The following is a 22107-nucleotide window of genomic DNA, read 5'->3' on the forward strand; positions in this document are numbered from 1 at the left end:
GAATGAGTTAAATATGATTTACTCATAATTAAAGCTATTTCCGGCAATTATTATTGACTCATGCTCTGTTATTGTGCCTTGCATGAAAATAACATAAACCGACAGATCCTCATTTTACATCAAAAAGTCGGTCCTATAGGAACATTAGTATTGTTATGTGCAGGTGATAAGAAGCTTTTTGTTCAGTGTGGCAATGTTTGTATTCATATGCTATTCACGCCACAATCAGCGGATCAGGAAGATAAAAATCTCACCTGGTGCAAAAATGCAATAAACAAAGAAAATCCATTCGGTATGAGCATGTTTTTCCGAACAAAAATCTTCCTGCTGCTTGAATGAGATGGTGTAAAATAACCTCCATGCGAAGAGGGGGGGGTTCGAACAGGACAAACTGATTTTTATTCATTCCAGCGCAGCATCATTGCTTTATTGAACTCAAATGCTTTCCCCCGTCCGGGTCATGTGAGTCACCTGAAATTTGGTCTCAAATAACAATATTCAATGTTATGCTGAGTCGCTGCTGGGCAGAGAGGTCAAGAGTTGTAAGGTGCATGAATAATTAACAAGTATTTTAGATTCAATTATTGGTCTTGAAATCCAGGAAAATGTTAATAATTAATTACATTATGCTTCACAAAAATCAATTGGAGCATAATTATTGTATCGTAGGCTGCACTTTTACTTTTTAGATTTATCGAGGACGTGCATGTAATTATTTCGCTTGCAGTTTTGAAATACATTTCAAAGTCCGCTTTCATGTCTTGCCTCAATATTATTCCAGTCGGGATCTCTTTAGTTCAGAGGTGTCCAAACTACGGGCCGGGGGCCATTTGCGGCCCGCCGTCCATTTTTTAGTGGCCCGCGACTTATGCTAAAAATTTGACTTAGTTCAAATAAAATAAACAAAAGAAAAAAAGTTTTGGAGATGGTCAAAGTGAGAAGGGAGGGTATGGAAAAACAGGTGCCATTAAAGGTTATTTTAATTAACTAAAACTAATAGAAAAAAACTAAAATAAAAAAAAAAACAATATTTTTACGGAAATAAAATAAAAACAAATGTTTTTAAAAAACGAAAACTAACTGAAACTACATTTTGTGTTTACAAAACTAACTAAAACTAATTATAATTATAGCAAACATCCTTCGTTTTAGTCTTTGCTAATTAATTTAACGCATGAGCCTTTGGGGGTGATTTTAAATGTGATTTTTAGTAGATCTATTTTGATATCAACCGGAATAATGACGTTTTGAAAGTATGTCACACGGAAGTGACGTCATCTAGCAGCAGCCAATAGAAAAGCACCAAAAGATGACATCGCTCCCATGCTGTTTTTTAAATATTGCGCACAAGTAATACACGTTAAAAAAAACAAAAACAAAAAACAAAACTAATACTAATACTGAAACTAACAAACAAGCATTTTTAAACTAATAAAAACTAACAGAACCACCCTGGAAACTAATAAAAACTAACTAAAATGAAAAATTCCAAAATTATAATAACCCTACTGCCATATTACAAATAAATTGCTTTATATATTGTAGCTAAATATGCAAAAGCACAAATCAATTATTTGTACAATTTTTAGGACCTAAACACAATTTCTCTTCATAACATGATGTGGCCCTTGCGTCCTTCTGATTTTCTGTATGTGGCCCTCAAATGAAAAAGTTTGGACACCCCTGATTTAGTTCATATTAGAACTAGTACACGCCATTTAAAATTTACCCACGATCATAAAAACCTGTCATGAAGGCGAGTAAAGAGTTCCGATTGTCATTTTCGACTTCTCTCCCTGTTGCCTATTCATGGAATCAACAAAGCGTTTAACCCAACCACAATGGGCAGCGGTCCATTGCAGCGTGATAACATTCATCTGATTCATTCACACTACATTGAGCAGAGTGGGATCGCTCAACTACAGCCACAGCAGCTGTCAAATTCAACTGGAATGGCCTGCTATTGCCAATACGTTACGCTCAGCACATTTGGTTTGTCCTTGTGGGTCGTTTGATTCTATTTATTAATGCGATGCGTGCCGTTCAATTGCGCTATGAGAAAAGAGACGATCAGTTTACCAAGATAGTAGTGCATATTTTGATTGAAAGTTAGCGTGAGAATGGGATTGTCTTGACTTGACAACTGCTGAAGACGTGTTAATCAAAGAATCTTTTTTGATAACCCCAATCAACTCGTTTGCTCCCAAAAACGTATTTATACGTTTTTTGTATTTTTTTTTTTTTATGCTAAAGCAAACAAAAGGCTTTCATGCAGCCTCTGAACTGAAGAGAACGCTTGAATCAAAAGTAGTTATTACAAAAACGGCCAGCAGGTGGCAGCAGAGTATAAGAGATCAACCGGGGCCTATATTGGCTATATTGGCTATATGGCTATATTCCAATGCTAATTGCTGCAAAACGGAAACATAAAAATTTGTTTTTTTTCCTCACGAAAGAAGAGATGCTAAACCTTCTTTTGCTAGGTTCCATGTTTTTACAACAAATAGAACACAATATTCTGTGGGCCTTTGCAAAATCAGTCAAAATCCAGTAAAACAGCTGGGAGTGAATGAGTTTAGGGTGTCATTTTCCACATCACTGAGCCGACTTACTCGGTATCGCGATATCGTACTATCGTAGAGGCGGTGTAGAGAGATAATATCGGCGCATATTGCTTGTGCAGGAGTGGAGAGTTTCTTTTTGCTCCTCATAGATCACCCGGAGTGTCCTCACAGACAAGGGGTGCATCACGGCCAGCCAAAACAAAGACGCGAGTGCACCGGCACCATTAAACTCGCATTTCTCTTCCTCAATGGCAAAAGCTTTTAGAGGAGCAGACAAGGAAAATGATTTGTGAGTTTTTTAAAAAAAAAGCTTGTTTGTTTAGTTGGTTGTTTCCCTGCCAGGTTAAAAAGTTGTTTGCATGACAACTTCAACTTGTACTGGTAATTGCCTTTTACTGTACAATGGTGGATCATGGGTGGTTACCATTCAAGGAGGGCACAAAACTCTTGAACAAGAAACCAATATTAAGTGCAAGAACTCATTTTGTACATTTTTTTTTCTCACAAAAATCAACGCAGGGCAAATTTTAATATTAAGTACTATCTTTGTCCTGCGTATGATTCCAAATTATGAAAACAGATGTGCTGCTTTTAATGTCTAGCATTGGAGTTGTTTCTGATCCATCCTAGCCAAAAAAAAAAAAAAAGTTCTCTCGCCAACTGAGCGACTGACATGAGCCTCACGTGATGCAACTAATTACCGACGTCGCTTTGTTTTTGTGGCTGCTCGACATGATGTCAAGTCAACAAACCCTGTTGACCCTGGACGCTAATGAACAATTAACGTTCAGGGTCAATCAACACAGCCATCGGTGACATTGTCTCCATCGGGAAGCGAATTGTGTGAATGCCGATGTCAAGCGAAGTTTATTAGCAGTGAACACTCGTAAATGGCCTTTTGCAATACTTCAAAATGCTAATGCACCATTATTATTATTTTTTTTTTTAGTCCAACCCATTAACATTTTAGAAATGCAACTCTCGCTGATTCACAAAATTACCTACTTGTGATTTTTTCTGTAGAACATAAAAAATTATTTCATTTCGCTGATTGTCGACATTATTGTTTGCTTTTTTTTTTGGTAATGCTCTAAAATGCTGCCAAAACAGCCTGCTCCTTTTTTAAGGCTTCTGGCAAACAACGTAAGCACCTGAAGGTTATGATGCTCCAGGAGAAGTTAAACCTCATAATCATGAACAAAGAGGAAACATTTATGACGCAGTATCCCGCCATTACGACATGAACGAGAGTAATACCGTATGGTACATAAAGAAGAAGGACGCGGCGATAAGGAACTAGCTAACTTTTATGGTACTGCTAAGATAGTTACGATTGTGTACAATCAGCACATTGTCGGGATGGAGTCTGAGGAGAAGGCAAATAAACTATAATGTTCCCACACTATATTGTGGTTCATTAAACGCTTCCCCAAGGGCTGTAACGATACAAATATCAAAAGTGAAAATCGTCACACAAAACTGTCTTTGAAACGGCAGAGTTGTTTGTGCTGTCAATACAGATACAGCCATGAAGTGCTTCTAAACTTAATATAATTAATATAATCTTTTTTAAACATTTATTATTATACAAAATGTGACGGAAATCATGAACGTGGTCCATGATGAAAATGATACACCAGATTTACGTGATTATTTGATGCATTATTAAAACTTTTTAAAAATAAAATTGGTCAATATAAAATAAATAAAATATTGGGCAAGGTAAAGCAGCGTTATTCAAGGTAACTCAATGTGCTTCGTAATTAAAAAAAAATACGTTAAAACACATTTACAAACGAATTAATTTAAGACATCCAAAAGCAAGGTTGATGGTTAATTTTAATTATATTACATACATTATAAACGAAAACCATCATTTTGTAACAAAATCAAACTTTACTTTAACATGTTAACATTTTTTGTTTGTTTTTAAACCTCATCTACAAATGACCTATCGCATCTGTTCATTTAAAAAAATGATCAATCAAAATATATTTTTATGGCCACTCATCCCTACATGTTTGAGCCATAAAAAAATATAACTGCTGAAAGCCTCTGGTGGCTGTAATACGTCCCCACCAAGTCGCCGCGTGGCTTTCCACACGCCGACGAGATGTGCTAGCTTGCCAGCTAGCTTGCGAGCTAACAGACATTTGAGGACGTACTTCCTACTCGTTATAAACACATTTTTTTTTTCCCAGTCCAACATATTTTGGCAGCCTGAATCACACATAATGCTTGGAACTTTAAATAATGACACTGACTCATTGTGGCATCCATGGAAGATGTTTGGGGCGTAAGCTAGCTTGGTAGCAAACTGTAATATAACAAATATTTAATGGCTTTTGATAAATACTGACTGGGAAGATTTATTGTCAGGCCTTTGTGGCTTTGACTTAACTAACTTATGGTATTGTTAAGTTTGTTGTAAGGCTTTTATTTTTTGTGTCTTAGGCATGATAATAGCAAATAGGAGAGTGGAGGAAATTACATTTGCTTGGTTTAAAACCAGCACACATTCACTGGATAGAAATCATTGCACAGACTCAAGCTGACTTTTTTTTTTTTTTTTTAAGTTATATTTTCAAATGGACATGAACTCTGCCGTGTTCCTTTTTCAAATATCAATAGCGTGCTCTCATGCTGTGTGAAGGCCTGCCTTCCGAGCTTGACGCTCAGTGGGTTGTTTTTCTTTGCTATCTTGACATAAGTGTTTTAGTCCGCTCATTAAGGTATTGTGTCTCACCTCCTTGTGGTTTCTAAAATGTCAATAAGAACCATTGTAAGCGGTTGTGAATTGGCTCTATGGAGGTTATTGATGTCAGTTTTCCGACCGGCGTGCACAGTTTTAGAGGGGCTTTAAAGTTTAAGAAGACACAGCAGTATATGTACACCTCATATTGTATTCGGTGAATTATTGCCCGACTGTTAATTAGCTGACAGTAATGACAAACTGTCATTTCTTGGCATGATTCTGCAGGCTTGGTTTAACGCCTCCGTCATAAATGTCATAGCAAGACATCAGTTTCAGCGAAGGATTTCAGCGTAACAATTACAGGAAGTGGGCAGCACGGTGGAAGACTGGTTAGCACATCCGCCTTCCCAGTTCTGAGGACTCGGGTTCGAGTCCTACTGCCCAGAGCCATCTGAGATAGGCTCCAGCACCACCCGTGACCCTTGTGAGGAATAGGCGGTCAAAAAAAATGGATGGAATTACAGGAAGTGCAACAAAGGGAGAATGACTGCACCCTCGTTTGATCGCGAGTCACATCCCGAGACAGCCAACCACATTCACGCGGCCACCGAGTGGGAACTGAACCCACAAAAAGTCAGGCCAATGTACAACTTACACCATCAGTGACGCTTTTGAACTCAATTCTGTAAATAACCTCCATACGCTCCACCCTTATCTGCTTCTCCCATTTTCCCATCGGGAGGACGAGCTATAAATTAAAGCGGGGGAATTACTGCTAACAGTTGGAATAAATTAAGGCACTTTTGCGTCTGTAAACACTGTAACACTGTCTGACTGCATAATTACACTTACTCCCACTGAGCGGCGTGGAGGGAGGGGCGAGATAAGGAAGGAAAAGCAGCATAGACGGCGAATGGTGACAGTAGGGAAGAGAATAATGAACTAAAATGTCACATGGGCGGTCAGATATTACACTCGCTCCTTTTCCGGGTCCTGCATGCTGAGCTCTCCTCCAGATTGGGGTGGTGGTGGGGGGGGGGGGGGGGGGGGGGAAGGTGACTTTGAACATGAGCGTCCCACTCACCCCTTTGTTCCTGATACTTACCATGCTGCATGCAAACATGCGTCTGCTCTTGTTTGTCAGACACGTTCTACGCTAGCACACCCAAAACGCATATCAAATAACACTCAGATGGCTACTTAAGAGGTTTGACTACAATTTGTTGATGATAAATTATATTTACCACCACAGTGGCTCGTGGACTGACATCCAATCGATTGCAAAAGGATCAAGGAAAGGAGTTTAGGACATCTGCCAACGCAACAAAACCAAAGCATCAGTCCTTCTTTTTTTTTTTTATAAGGCAAAACAATAAAGCCATCTGGGGGCTAAGCATTTTGTTGTTAATTGCTGTTGTTTGTTATGCAATTTATTATTGTAGGCCCAATACAGGAGCGATTAAGCCCCGTGAACTCAAGTAACTTAGCAACAGATGTCATGTTCTGAAAATAAATAAATACATACATAAATAAATAAATAAATCCTTGCAATTCAGATGTTATTGCTGCGAACCGTAAGTTTCGAAATTTTTGTATTGAATTATTACAACCAGTGTGCCATTGGAGGTCATAAAAAAAAAAAAAAAAAAAAAAGCGGAGAACATCCAACTTTGAAAAACAAAAATGCCAGGCAAATTAAGTGTGTAGAATCCAGAGAGAAAATCTACTAACTAACTGAAAAGAACCGAAACCGGAAATAAATTATCGTATGCTATATCAGCAATATGTTTGTTTGGGCCAAATGCCTAAAAAAAAATGGGGTTTTGATTACACTCGCGTGTGCGCAAATAATGCCCTGTGGCATTGTGGGAAGGGATGCTAACTTTGTAGCATGTAGCCTACAAGTACGTTCGAACATATTTGCGAGTATGTTCGAACATGTTTGCGACTATGTTCGAACATGTTTGCGAGTATGTTCGAACGTGTTTGCGAGTATGTTCGAACATGTTTGCGAGTATGTTCGAACGTATTTGCGAGTATGTTCGAACGTATTTGCGAGTATGTTCGAACGTTATTGCGAGTATGTTCGAACGTATTTGCGAGTATGTTCGAACGTATTTGCGAGTATGTTTGAACGTATTTGCGAGTATGTACGAACGTATTTGCGAGTATGTTCGAACGTATTTGCGAGTATGTTCGAACGTATTTGCGAGTATGTTCGAACGTATTTGCGAGTATGTTCGAACGTATTTGCGAGTATGTTCGAACGTATTTGCGAGTATGTTCGAACGTATTTGCGAGTATGTTACGAACGTATTTGCGAGTATGTTCGAACGTATTTGCGAGTATGTTCGAACGTTATTGCGAGTATGTTCGAACGTTATTGCGAGTATGTTCGAACGTATTTGCGAGTATGTTCGAACGTATTTGCGAGTATGTTCGAACGTATTTGCGAGTATGTTCGAACGTATTTGCGAGTATGTTCGAACGTATTTGCGAGTATGTTCGAACGTATTTGCGAGCATGTTCGAACGTATTTGCGAGTATTTTCAAACTTATTGCAAGTATGTTCGAACGTATTTGCGAGTATGTTCGAACGTATTTGCAAGTATGTTCGAACGTATTGGCAAGTATGTTCGAACGTATTTGCAAGTATGTTCGAACGTATTTGCGAGTATGTTCGAACGTATTTGCGAGTATGTTCGAACGTATTTGCGAGTATGTTCGAACGTGTTTGCGACTATGTTTGAATGTATTTGCGAGTATGTTCGAACGTATTTGCGAGTATGTTCGAACGTATTTGCGAGTATGTTCGAACGTTATTGCGAGTATGTTCGAACGTATTTGCGAGTATGTTCGAACGTATTTGCGAGTATGTTCGAACGTATTTGCGAGTATGTTCGAACGTATTTGCGAGTATGTTCGAACGTATTTGCGAGTATGTTCGAACGTATTTGCGAGTATGTTCGAACGTGTTTGCGACTATGTTTGAATGTATTTGCGAGTATGTTCGAACGTATTTGCGAGTATGTTCGAACGTATTTGCGAGTATGCTCGAACGTATTTGCGAGCATGTTCGAACGTATTTGCGAGTATTTTCAAACTTATTGCAAGTATGTTCGAACATATTTGCGAGTATGTTCGAACGTATTTGCGAGCATGTTCGAACGTATTTGCGAGTATTTTCAAACTTATTGCAAGTATGTTCGAACATATTTGCGAGTATGTTCGAACATATTTGCGAGTATGTTCGAACTTATTTGCGAGTATGTTCGAACGTATTTGCGAGTATGTTCGAACTTATTTGCGAGTATGTTCGAACGTATTTGCGAGTATGTTCGAACGTATTTGCGAGTATGTTCGAACGTATTTGCGAGTATGTTCGAACGTATTTGCGAGTATGTTGGAACGTATTTGCGAGTACGTACTCGCCAGCCAAAAATGTTTACTCCACATTGGCAGCTCTACGCTTCCGTAAAATCCAGATCTCAGTCTACCAGTTGATAATGATTCAGTGCGCCATTCAACTTCATTTCGGTCACAGTTTTGTCGTGACTCACTGCAAAAAAAGTCACTTCAGCTCCTCACATGGCTAACGTCGTCGTTACAGTGTCTAACGTCCCATTGCAATGCTCTCCCTCATGCACAGAATTATAAACTTCACAGATGCGCCACAAGCACAAGAGTAGCTCCATTTTCTTTTCTTTTTTTTCTTTTTTTTAGACCTGCTGAATCATTGATAGCATATGCTGATGCTCTGCATTGTGCTTTGAGGAGCTTTATCATCTTTGCTAACATTTGCATCTTCTTTTGTGCTGGATTTTTGCTTGTCTCCCCAAATGAGAATATCTTTTTTTTTTCCCCACAGAAAAAAAAAAAAAACGATAGAGCAAAACTAAAAAGATCGCATGATGGGGGGGGAGGCGTGCCGACATATAATTACACCAGCCGATTCATTTCAAGCTCTCAAGATGACAGTTCTTGTTTTAGCATGCGAGGCGTCAAATCGAAGCGGTTTCGTCTGAGCTCCAATCCAGTGGGGATTGACTGCACCCCCCCCCCCCCCCCGCACTCTGCCTGGTTCCTCCTTCAGTGAGCAGCGGTCCACATCGCCGCTCTGGAGACTGTGGCAGATGTGCAGCCAATTTGGAAAAAAAAAAAAAAAATGTGTGCAATGATTACAAAAATTAAAAAAAAAAAGCAAAACAGCAGCTCGTTTTTTTTTTGAGTCGATGCAAATCCTGCAGAGCGATGCGATTCCGATTCATTCACAAAATAGCATGTGTCTATGCATGGAAAACAGAAAGAGGAGGGAGGGAGGGAGGGAGGGAGAGCTGTGTGCCTCTTTCACCGTTAATCCTCTCCATCCTTTACGCTTCAGTCTGCCTCTTCTCTCTGAGGGAAATAAAAGCACGTTTCCGCGTCTCTTGAGCTTCATCCCCACCTCTCTGTGACAATAGAGAGCCGACACATTTTTTTTTCCTTTTTTTTTTGTGCAATCCCACAAAGGGCACGCTTGATTGAGCACGGCTGCCTCCGACGACTAATTGCTCTAATAAGTTGGCCGGCGCACGTTTTTTTTTTTTTTTTTTTTTTTACGTTTGCAGGCAGTTCCAGTGCCGCATCGAGGAGATTCAGGGGCGGGAGGGAGCTTTCCGCTCGCCGGCACATGAGAAGCTGGCAACCTCACACCATCAACGCGGACCGGCCAGCCAGCCAGCCAAGCGATCCGCCGGAGCATTCCTTCATCGAAGCGGCGACGACGACGACGACGGCGACATATGGGAATACAACTAGCCGAGCTTGCGGTCACACCTGGTGAGGGGACCCGTGCGGCGAGCGTCTTTGCACCCGTGTGACGGAAGGAGAAGCGACGACAGCGTCCCCTCCGGTAGGTGATTCTTGATTGACGTGCGTGCAACTGCCAATATTGTGTTCGTCGTTCGATCTTGACCGTATTCACACCTTCGTTTTTTTTGTGCATTACAAGCAAACATCAACACACTATTTGGCATCTTTGTGTGTAACCAACTGCTATGGCCGTGAGACAATACAATCGACTTGTGCCAGCTACCACTTGATTGAGGATGCAGTTTTAGCTGGCGGCTTTGACAGTGTGATCCGAATAGGCCCATTCTCTATATATCCATTTAAAAAAGCAGGCAATATACGTTACACTACATAATCAACATTTAAGTTTAGGGTTTGGGTGCAGCATGTTTCATGAATGAAAGTTAAACATTGACCAAAATAAAAAAAAATAAAATAAAATAAAATGCTAACCTGTCACTGGTTAAATTCTATAAATTGTAGTAGTCACATGAGTTCTGCTTCATGCTTCTCCTTAAGCCACGCCCCCAAGGCCAGGTGCCCATTTGATTGCCGTGATGGACGTGAGCAGAAAATACTGCATAAATCAGCACCGCAGCGGCGCCCCGCTCTCCCTCTCACCATTAATTGTGTCATTAAGATGGTAAAACTGTCTGATTTTATGACAGTGACAAAAGAAATTGTCAATCGGATCAACATGGGAGGGGCTTTGTGTTTGCTGAATCAGCAAAAAAAAAATCAAATGTCACCGCTTTGCGTCTTTGTATGATGTAAAGACAGTTAATTGAATTGATAAACCCAACTAATCGTTCCTGTCTCATCATGGCTACCGAACGGTCTAAAACACGATTGATTGGTCAAGCTAACACTTCCGATTAGGGCTGCACAATATATCGAAAAAATATCGATATCGCAATATTGGCCCTTTCAATATGTATATCGCAAAGGCACGCAATAATTTTTTTATGGAATTTTGTGCTTTTTATATGAATTTTACCAGTCAGATGCTAACTAAAATGTGCACCGTCATTCAATAGTTGGAAATGATCAAAACATAATTACAATTAACTCATTCACTGCCAATGACGACTATAGACGTCAAAAATCCAAGCAAACAGCCAGTGCAAATTTTGACAAGAAATTTGAATTTAGTTTAGTTTAGTTATTCATTGTTTTCATTCATAGTTATTAATCCCCATTGTTATTAATAACAACAATGACAACAATTTCATTGCTAAGTGCTACCGTCGTGCATCGTGATCGGTCTTGGTCTTACTGAGACCACAAACTGGGTCTCGACCTCCAGAAGTCAATTTAGTCGACTAAAATTGCTCCTTATTTTTGTCGACTAAAGTTGGACTAAAACTCCAATGCAATCAGGTGACTAAGTTATGACTAAGGCTTTAATTATATTTAGTCAGAAGACTATAACTAAAACTAAATTTAAATTATTTTTTTTTAATTAAAATTTTAATTTAATTTTATTTATTTTAATTTTTTTTTTCAAAATTAACACTGGCTGTTTGCTTGGATTTTTGATGTCTATAGTTGTCATTGGCAGTGAATGAGTTAATTAACTAAGATAACATGAAAGTTGCTTATTTTTGCCCCATGAAAAAATGTTTTTCTTTCATTAGGTAATAAAAATGTAATTTCTTTAGGTACATATCGCAATAATATCGATATCGCTATGTTCAGCAAATATATCGCACGTTTTTCCAATATCGTGCAGCCCTACTTCCGATATAAAAACTAGCAATAAGAAAGTGCGTGAATAAAGGACGGCAGTAGATTGAAGAAAGCTCGACTTAACCTGCGTGTTGGTACGTAGCGAGCGGCTGCTCGACAAACAGATGGCGTCTCCAAAGGAGACCATCTTGTGAAAGTTGGATGAGGTATTCTTGGATGGGCAACACTTGGACGTTCGGGAGCTGAGGCCGACGTCTGGCAGTCACCGAGAGCGGCATTGATTAGCAAAGGATCTTCAAAAAAACAAAAAAAAAATACAAATCCTCAGTCGCACCTCGGCTGCCATGCTGCAGAGTTGCCGCTGAATTGATTTGCATGCCTTATTCATACATCAATAGATATGCAAGCAATTGAAATTTGCAATTGTATGAGGAGCTCAGACACGGAGATGCTTGGTCATTAGTCAGTCTTGTCTTTGCATCTCATTACTAAAACAACACTCGGTGGAACGAAAACCTCTGCCAAGGTTGAATAGTTGACAAAATGGGGGGGAAGTTGTGTTGCATTGCGATTTGTTAGTCCGTATGCAGTAGCAGGCTACTTCCTGGTTTATGTGACTGATAAAAGAAGGCAACAGGGACAGCATCGATTTCAACTCCATTGTGACTCAGTGTTGTTTTACACCTGCTGTTCCGGAGACACTCGATGAGTTTGGAAATTTACGGCGCTTTCGTTTTAATCAAACTTGAGTTCTTTAGCTTTGTATTCTACGGTGGAGCGTGAGTAGCAATATTAGCATTAGCATGAGTAGCTAACAGGATTGTTTTGCTATCATTATGTTTATGTCGGGGTGTGAATTGCCAAGTACCTGACGATTCGATTCGTATCACGATTCATAGGTCACGATTCGATTCGATACCGATTAATCCCGATACGAATTTATAAGTCCATTGTTGTGATTTTTTTTTTAAATTTAAATTTATAAAATACTAATCAGTAAACTTGTATCTACAAGTAAGTAATTTCTAAATTTGAATGGAAAAAAATCGCAACAATCGGCTTATAAATTCGTATCGGGATTAATCGGTATCGAATCGTGACCTGCGAATCATGATACAAATCGAATCGTCAGCAATATATTGCATGTTTAGTTGGCAACCTGTTGGAGATTACAGACTATTCTTCAAAATCATTCATAATGCAACAATCCAAGTCCAAAGAAACGATTGATGCCTCCGATTTGCTTTACCCCCCGGTCTATTTCCGACCTACAAGTTGTTTGACACAGTTGTACACAACTGAGAAAAAAAAAAAAAAAAAAAAGCTTTAAAAGGTTTCACAGGAACAAGATAACACCCGACTTACAAGGGTGCTTGATACCTTCGACACATTTAGTAAGTGTCAGTCTTGCCTCAAAGCAACTTGACTATATCAGACAGAAGTGATGCAGTTTGAGCTCGACCAAACTGCAAACTGTCTGCCCTCTGTCAGTGCTTCTTAATCACACTGGGAATATGTGAACTTCCTGCCTTGAAGCCATTAAGAGCGGAGGCATTTTTATTTTATTTATTTATTTTTTAGATATCCATGACAACGCAGTCATTATAACAACTCACCTGCTATTTGTTGCCATGGAAAAATAGTTAAGAGTGGGTGATGTTAGAGATATGAAATAATAACAATCCATATATATCAGTATTTTCTTCATTCTTGGACTTTAGAATCATATGAATGGCCTGTTTGTTATATTTAAATCTAAAATGGGGCTAATAAGAAATAGTATGTAGGTCCTCATTTTTCCAGTTAAATTAGACTTTTAAACTATCACTTAAGCTTCTATCATATTTGCATATGACACATTCATAATTTACCAATTAGAGTCATTTCATCAAGAGTTTATCAATTTCTAAGGAAATTCAGGAATCAGTTAACTCATTCACTCGCCGCCATTTTCACATTTCGCAATCCCGTTCGCTCCCGGCTGTTTTACTGGATTTTGACTGATTTTGCAAGGCCCACAGAATATTGTGTTCTATTGCTATGAAAGCATATCAAAAGAAATATTAAAGTCTCTTCTTTCATCAGGAAAAAAAAAAAAAAGTATGTTTCTGTCTGTTTCCGTTTTGCAGCAATTAGCATTAGAAGAGAGCTAAGTCTCATCAGTTTTCACAAATCTATTTAAAATTGTAAGTAATTTAGCTTTTTTTTCTACATGGCCCTGGTTGATCTCCTTTGCTCTGCTGCCACCTGCTGGCCGTTTGTGTAATAACTACGATTTCTGCAACCGTTCTTTGCAGTTGAGAGGCTGCATCAAAGCCTTCTGTATGCTCTAGCATAAAAAAACAAAAAAAACGTATAAATACGTCTTTGGGACACGTAGAACATTAAAAAAAACGTATTTACACGTTATTTGGAGCAAATTAGTTAATTGGCTAAGTACGATCCATGTTGCCATTTCGTTTGTCCACATATTGAAGGAGAATTATTTTGTGTGTGTGTGTTTGGGGGTTGATCCAACAAGTATTTCGCAATGCGCGTGTGAATGTTTTCTCTCAAATATTCAGTAGAAAATTTCAGCGCCTTATCGGTCGAGATCGAAAATGCTTGTTGTCATGTGTTCATTGTCATGAGGCTTGTCATACCATTTTGCATTCGCTGGTTTTGCTGTTCAAATGACAGCCGGTCCCGGTCAACTTGCAGGAGTAGAAACGCTGCTTTCTTCTGCCGTGCTTTTAAAAGTCTTCGGGAGATTGAGGATGGGAAGAGAGAGAGAGAGAGAGGAAAGGAGAGGAGGTTGATGTTGGTACCCTTGCTACAGGCGTCTTTGCTGAGCTGGACAGCCTCCATATTAGACCTTGGTGACAAATTCATCTGGTGCACATTTGCAGGGTAAACAGCTTATTGAACTACAGGTTCAGCTCAGACCTCCAGCCAAACGAGCACCAATTTCAAAAAAAAGGGCTCTCTTTTTTTTTTTCATATAAGCCCTTTCTTCCTGACGATAAATCCTCTATTTCTTGATTTCTATGGGAGCAAAGGCGTCACATCCTCGTCCACATGCGACATTCTGTGCCGTCTATTAGTATATTTCATCGCAGAAGACTTGGCAGTGCTGCCTTTCATAGATTTATTCAGACATATATTGCAAACCTGCCGCCATCCTGTGCAGCAGACGTGAGTTTTATGAGCGCTATTTATTTGGCAGATTGGGAGTGGCTCTATCGGCGAGCCTAAATCCTTCCTTGAGCAAATAAATTTGCAAATGAATAGAAACGGTGAAAACGGTCCTCTAATTGACACGTTTAGTTTGCTGATTGTACGTCAGCATCAAATATAGTTTATTCACGCAAAGTTATAGTTACGAGAATATTCTTTTGACTAGATGGAGTGTCAGACCTCGGCACGTTGTCAGTGTTGACGGATGTTGCCAGAGAGGTATTCAATGATTAACAAAAAAAAAAAAAAACAAAAAAAAAACCTCTGTTTGCCTCAATAATAAACAAACCTTTACATGTCATTTGACCGAGGCCGAGTGATTCAGAAAACAGGGCAAATTGCTTGAATGATGATTTTAGCCTTCCCCTCTACCGCTGTAGCTTGAATGTGTGAAGTGTTTATCGAAAAGAAATTGTTCCGTGGGCTAAATCGCTTCCAAGGAAAACAACAACAACAACAACACACTAGCCATAATTTTACGTCTGGGCAGGCAAGTTGATTTAAAAACAGATGTGGTGGAGATTCAGACATAGTTAACAACATGATCATTAAGGGACAAGGATTAATAATTGACCTTTTATGATGCTCAATTAACTCATTAGCTCCAAAAAAAACATATAAATACGTCATATTTTAAATGTTTTAAGTGTCCCAAAGACGTATTTATAAGTTTTTTTTTTTTTTTTATGCCAGAGCATAGAGAAGGCTTTTATGCAGTCTTTCTACTGCAGAAAATGATTGAGTGGCAGCAGAGTATAAGAGATCAACCAGGCCATGTTAAAACTCCCACAGTTTTCCCACAGTTCTAAGCAGAATTGTAAAAAACGATGAAACTTAGCTATGTTCTATTGCTAATTGCTGCACAGTGGAAACGGATAGGAATCTACTTTTCCCTGATAATAGAAGAGACTCTAATCTCTGTTTTGGTATGTTCCATGTTTTTATAGCAATAGAACATAATATTTCACGGGCCTTGAAAAATCAGTCAAAATCCAGGAAAACACTTAAGTGAAACTGGTTGGGAGTGAATGAGTTAACAGCATAGACTTGCTCTTTCGAATGTGAAATGGATAACGTGTCCTAGCGCTAACATATGCTAGCAGGCTAGCTATCATGTTTTGCTAAATTACTCAAAGAAAACTCAAACATTTGATACAAACCTGTGATAAAACGGAGTCTCCCACAAACCTAAAGATTGAGGTTTGGTTAGGGTGACCACATTTTCAAAATGAAAAACTGGGGCACTATAATTTCACCAAATGATGCGCACCAATTGCTAAATGCTAAACGCGATCTTGGTTGACTCTTCATTATCCAGCCTCGGTCGCCATAGCTATTGGAAGCTGGCTGTGCCATTTTCCAGTCACGCATTGAATGTTAATTTAATATTTTTTGTTTTTGTTTAAACATTTATTAATTTTGTATTGTAAGTGCACAAAAACTAGTTTTCCCCACAAAAACAGCATGTGTGCCACAACTGCCTTTCCCCCCTCCTTCTTCGTTTCTAATTTAAGTAAAATAGATTTTTGGATATTAAATATCGATTCGATTAATAAATGAGAATCTCGATTCTTTTATGAATCGATTTTTTTGGCACACCCCTAGTGCCCAATATCAACACCTGATTGTGTACTGTGTGTTTTATCAATTTATAGTAACCTCGAAGATGAATAAAGAACTCACAAAATTGTTAAAGGGTACAACCTTCATTTTAATGATTGATTCAACGAGGTTCTCGTCTGTTATCCTGAAAAAAAAAATGATCAAAAATGGATGTGGTGCTCCGCAGGCTAACTCAAAATTAAGTTTGAGTCTCCTTCAATTAATCAATTGATTATCTATCCATTTTCTTGACCGCTTATTCCTCGCAAGGGTCGCGGGTCAATTGATTATTAATTTCAGAATGATCAATTATTGATTTCATAATTACTTGAACCAACGTCCCTGACTTTTTGCCAACTTCGGGTACCCTGGCACACATTGTTTACAAACATTGTGGACGGTCAATCGGGTAAATAAATACCAAATTTCACGGTAGATCTGTTTTCAATGTTGTCTTGCATGATGTTGCCAGGCTAGCATCATAGTTAGCATATCTACACGTCACAGTTTTCAGGCTTCGGGTACTCCGGCTTCCCAGCATATTCTAAAAATATACGTGACAGGTTCACTGAAGACTTTAAATTCCCCAAACTGTAGGTGTGAGTGTGAGTGTGAATGTTTTTTTTGTTTTTTTTCCCTCCGCCTTAATTCAGCTCGAATTGGCTCCAGCTTACTTGCAACCTTCATGAGGACGTGCTGTTGAAAATGAATGGATTATGCAGCCACATAAACAGGGCAAATAATTAACACAGCACCGTAGCAAAATACAACAATAAAACAATTCAATATTGCTCGTCGTCGTGTAGGTGTACCTAATGAAGTGGCCGATTACAAGAATGCTAAAGAATTGTGACCTGGTTTGACAAAATCACTACACAAGTAAATGAAAAACAAGAGCTGTTCAGTGACTCAAGTTAATGTCGAACATGAACAGCCCCACAAATTACCAGCAACAGAATCGTTTTTTTTTTGTTTTTTTCCCCCCCAAAAATTGCAACTATCGCTCCCATCTGCGGACTAAATTTCCCACTGTGCTTCAGTGAACACAGTCGATGCAGAAAGCAAGCCTGCCTCCCAACATTTTGTCCAACAGAAATGCAGACTCATCCGCGCGCACGTCGAACAAAAACGGTTAAGGGCGACTGGGGGTTGATGATGATACCCGCACTTCGATGTGCCGCCGCGACGGCCACATAGACCGATTAACATACACCCCTCGAGCCCGCGATCGGGTCGATTGTGAAGTTGAACCTCGCAAACAAAGATGAGAGATGAACAATTTCAGGGGCGGGGGGAAAAAAAAAAAAAAAAAAAAAGAGCAAACATCAGCTACCTTCCTTCCCTTCTGCCCTGTTTCACTCTTGCAGTTTGTGCACGTCCTTTCACGAGCACATCAGCTGCAATGCTGATATAACCACTTACTCTGGTTTTCGGCTTACACGTGGCCTCTTATAGATAGTACCGTATTTTCCGCACTATAAGGCGCACCTTCAATGAATGACATATTTTAAAACTTTTTCCATATATAAGGTGCTAAATAGAGGCTGGGGTTACGTTATGCATCCATTAGATGGTGCTGCGCTAAAGGGAATGTCAACAAAACAGTCAGATAGGTCAGTCAAACTTTATTAATAGATTACAGACCAGCTTTCTGACAACTCCAAAATGAATAAACAGCTGTTTTATTATTTTCTTTGAGGTAAAGTATTAGCATTAGCTAGCGATCCAAGATGGCGGGATCTTCTGCGCATGCTCGTCACCGATCGTGCAGGGTCACCGATAGCGTCTTGACAGCGAGACCTGTTGCGGCTCAATATTGATCCATATATAAGGCGCACTGGATTAAAAGGCGCATGGTCAGCTTTTGAAAAAAATTGAAGGCTTTTCGGTGCGACTTATAGTGCGGAAAATATGGTACATAAATAAATTGTCTAATGATGTTGCCTGTATATGTTGGATAACTTTCTTCTTTTTTTTTTTTTTTTTTTTTGCTTCTATATAAATATCAATATATTAGTTTCTATGAAAGAGCTAGACCAGTGGTGTCCAAACTACGGCCCGGGGGCCATTTGCGGCCCGCGACATCTGCTAAAAATGGCATTTGACTCAGTTCAAATAAAATAAACAAATCAAAAATGTTTGGAGATGGTCCAAGTGAGTAAGGGAGGGTATCGAAAAACAGGTGCCACTAAAGGTTATTTTAGTTAAATAAAACGAATGAAAAAAATTATAGCTACAATTCAAAATACAGTATTGTTACCGAAATAAAATAAAAACGAAAATACTTTGTAAAAAAATGAAAACTAACTAAAACTCACCATAATTATAGCAAACGTGTCCTTCGTTTTAGTCTTTGGTAATTAATTTGATTGCACGAGCCTTTGGGGATGATTTGAAATGTGTTTTTTAGTAGATTTATTTTGATATAAACCGGAATAATGACGTTTGAAAGTATGTCACACAGAAGTGACGTCATCTAGCAGCAGCCAATAGAAAAGCACCTTCAGATGACGTTGCTCCCATGCTGTTTCATCTTTAATTATCAGTTTTCAATATCTCAGTTTTGCTTCATTATGGGTTCATTTGTGCTGCTTTTTACGCTTATTACTTCTGTACAGCAAACCAGTGATTTGTGTTAGGATCTTACATACATGTATAAATTCATTTATGTTCCTGCTGTTTACAATTTTTAATATCTAAAATCTGCATAGAGCTTATGTTTGCATATTTTTTTGGTAGTTTTCACAAATCGCGATGTCATTTGTTTGTTTATGTTTCTTCTTCTTTTTTTTTTTTTTTTAGCAAGGAACGCTAATAGCCGTGATCAATTTGATAATAGTGGCGTTTTTATATTGGTTCATTTTTGGTTCAGCGTGTTCCAAAATGAGCTTGTTTGTCACACGTCGTGATGAATTGAAACATTTCTTTCTTACACACTTTGCCATCAGCCGCATCACATGCTGGCCTAATTAGCGAAAAGAGCATTTGAGAGGATTTATCGCGAGTTAGTTAGAACGCTTGCGAAAATTTGCTTTTTTTTTGGGGGGGGGGGGGGGGGGGGGTGTCTTATTGTACAGAGGGGAAAAGTGTGCCCTAATTAGTTGGATGAGTACTATAATGAATACATTAACTCTTTTACTGCCACACGTTATTTAAAAAACAACAACCCCCAATGCTAGCGGATTTCGAGCATTTGAATTTTTTTTTCGAAGCAAACAGAATATTGTGTTCTTTTACTACATAAACAACATGGGGTACCACATAAAAGATCGCATTCCAATCTTTCATTAGAAAAACGGATGTTTCTACCTTATTCTACTAATCACCATTTGAAAATAGGTAATTTGAGTGACATTAAGCGAAAATTTAAGATACATTTCCTCCACAACAGTGACATTGAAACAAATATTTTTTGTTTAGTGACGCTCCATCAAATTAGGTTTAATTTTACAAAGGCTTTGATCATTCACGTCAGCCTTGAAAACGTTCTATTTCATCACATTGCGGTCATGTTTCATTGGAATTCGCAGCTCTAGTTAGGGCCCGAGCAGCTACCGCTGCCATCCGCTGGCCATAGTTAGTGGGTGTTTTTGATTTCACAACTCATTGACCCCGGCTGCGCTGCACTTGGACGGTGCACTGACCACTGATATATTCACACAAAAAAAAAAAAGTAGTTGTCACTTAACGTTTACGGCGGCATACATCGCGCTTTTACTCAACGTTATTAAACGTTTTTGGCGGTCAAAGAGTTAATTTGCTGCGGGTAAACCTGTTGACCTCTGCAAACAAAGCAGCGCGGCGCACGAAAGGCACGTTTTTCTGTGTGGTTACTATCAACGGTGTGAAGTGATTTCAATACGTGCATTCGAATAACTGTGCTGCGACGACCCGCATATTGTGATCCCATTTTCCATTAGCGTGAGAAATGATTCTATTTACTTTCCGTCTCATTCTCCCCTTTTTCATTTCACCATTGTATCCTCCTCTTCCCCCCCCCCCCCCCCCCCCCCCCCTCAGAAGTCACAACCTCTCTCCATCTAGCTGCCGTGTTTTTTTTTTGTTATCGTCAAAGACAAAAATGAGAAAGCACGAGAGCGAGAGGACGCCTCGGCTTTGTGTCCTCGCATCTTTCGCCGCTCTCTTCATCTTAGCCCCCCCCCACCTCGTTCCTTATCTTCCATCTATGTGAGTGACAGCTGGCAGCCAGTAGGGTACAGTGGGCCATGCCAACCCGAGTGCACATTTTTTTTTGGGCCAAGCGACTTGAGAAAATGCACACTTGAGCGTGACTGCCTCATGCGTGCTGGAGTCGAGAATCTTGCTTCGCTTTAGCACGTGAGCATCCTGTTCCTCGCATACTTTGAAATTAAAACGTGGCAAAGGTTTGTCCGGAGTAACGAATCCGTTGTTATGGGTGCGATGCTTTGAAGTCAACCTTTTAAAGTGGGATATAAGCATTTATTTTAAAAACTACAAGGGACTCTATAGCTCTAGATGCAAGATAACATTATAACTGTTTGCGCAAGATAATGTGATTCAAAATAAGAACTGTATCACAAAATCAGCTATTTATAAATACATATTGTAAGCAAACACGTATACCAGGGATTGGCAACTTAAATGCATTTTTTTCAGTGCTACTCCGAGAATGTATGACAAAAATACTATTTTTAGATAAGAGAAAATAACCATGTACTGGAATTATTTTTATTTTATTTATTTATTTATTTTTCCATTGAAAAGGCCATTCAAGGGCGGCACATAACTGTTGAACAAGAAACCAACATTAAGTGCAAGAATGCATTTTGTGCAAACCAATTTTTTCCAGAAGAATCAACTCACTCGAAGTTATAATATTATTGAGGTACAATGTTTGTCCTTCATATCATTCCAAATCCACAAAAAAAAATAAAATAAAATACACCAACTCATGCTGTATTATAGGGCAGTATAACACCCAGTGCAAAAAAAAAAAAAAAGCCTGCCATCTAGTGGTGAATGGTGATATTACAACTTAAAACTGTAGATGCATATTTACGGATTTTGTTTTAATTCCCCCCAATATTATGTAATTATTAAATATTATGTATTTATTTATTTATTTTTCTGAGAGTCTTTTTACACATTTACTCTATTTTTAATATTGGTCAGTATTTTCTAGTTTTTCGGTTTGTAAAGGGATTTTTTTTTTTTTTTTTTTTTTTAATTCAATTTTCCCGCCAATTTTTTTCCAAGGGTCACTCAGAATGTGGACATACAGTTGCCCCTCCCTGATATAGACCATTTGTGTGTTCTTGTTTTTATAGGTTTACAGTGGTGCAGAATTGATAGCTGCATCAAATTTAGACTGTCGTGCACCTAAAATTAGGTATTCAAAATACTACAGACAGCTGCCAGTACAATGCAGTGCAGTTGAACAACGCTGCAAATTAAAACCACAACAATGGGCACATTGCTAAATTACAGTAATATCTCTGTTGACCAAGATTCATTACATTTTTTTTTTTT

The 22107-nt window shown here is 38.8% G+C and overlaps 1 protein-coding gene across 2 annotated transcripts in view; it reads left to right on the forward strand.

Annotated features, from left to right (window-relative positions):
• Positions 1 to 9610: 9610 nt before the first annotated feature.
• The window catches only part of flrt1a (fibronectin leucine rich transmembrane protein 1a), a 57359-nt gene continuing 44862 nt past the window's right edge, over positions 9611 to 22107 (forward strand). For both annotated transcript variants that reach the window (XM_077505680.1, XM_077505681.1), the window contains exon 1: positions 9611 to 10150. The gene's annotated coding sequence lies outside the window, so the exon portion shown is untranslated. The remainder of the gene's footprint in view (positions 10151 to 22107) is intronic.

The sequence above is a fragment of the Festucalex cinctus genome, chromosome 18, assembly GCF_051991245.1.
Source record: "Festucalex cinctus isolate MCC-2025b chromosome 18, RoL_Fcin_1.0, whole genome shotgun sequence".
Lineage (NCBI taxonomy): Eukaryota > Metazoa > Chordata > Actinopteri > Syngnathiformes > Syngnathidae > Festucalex > Festucalex cinctus.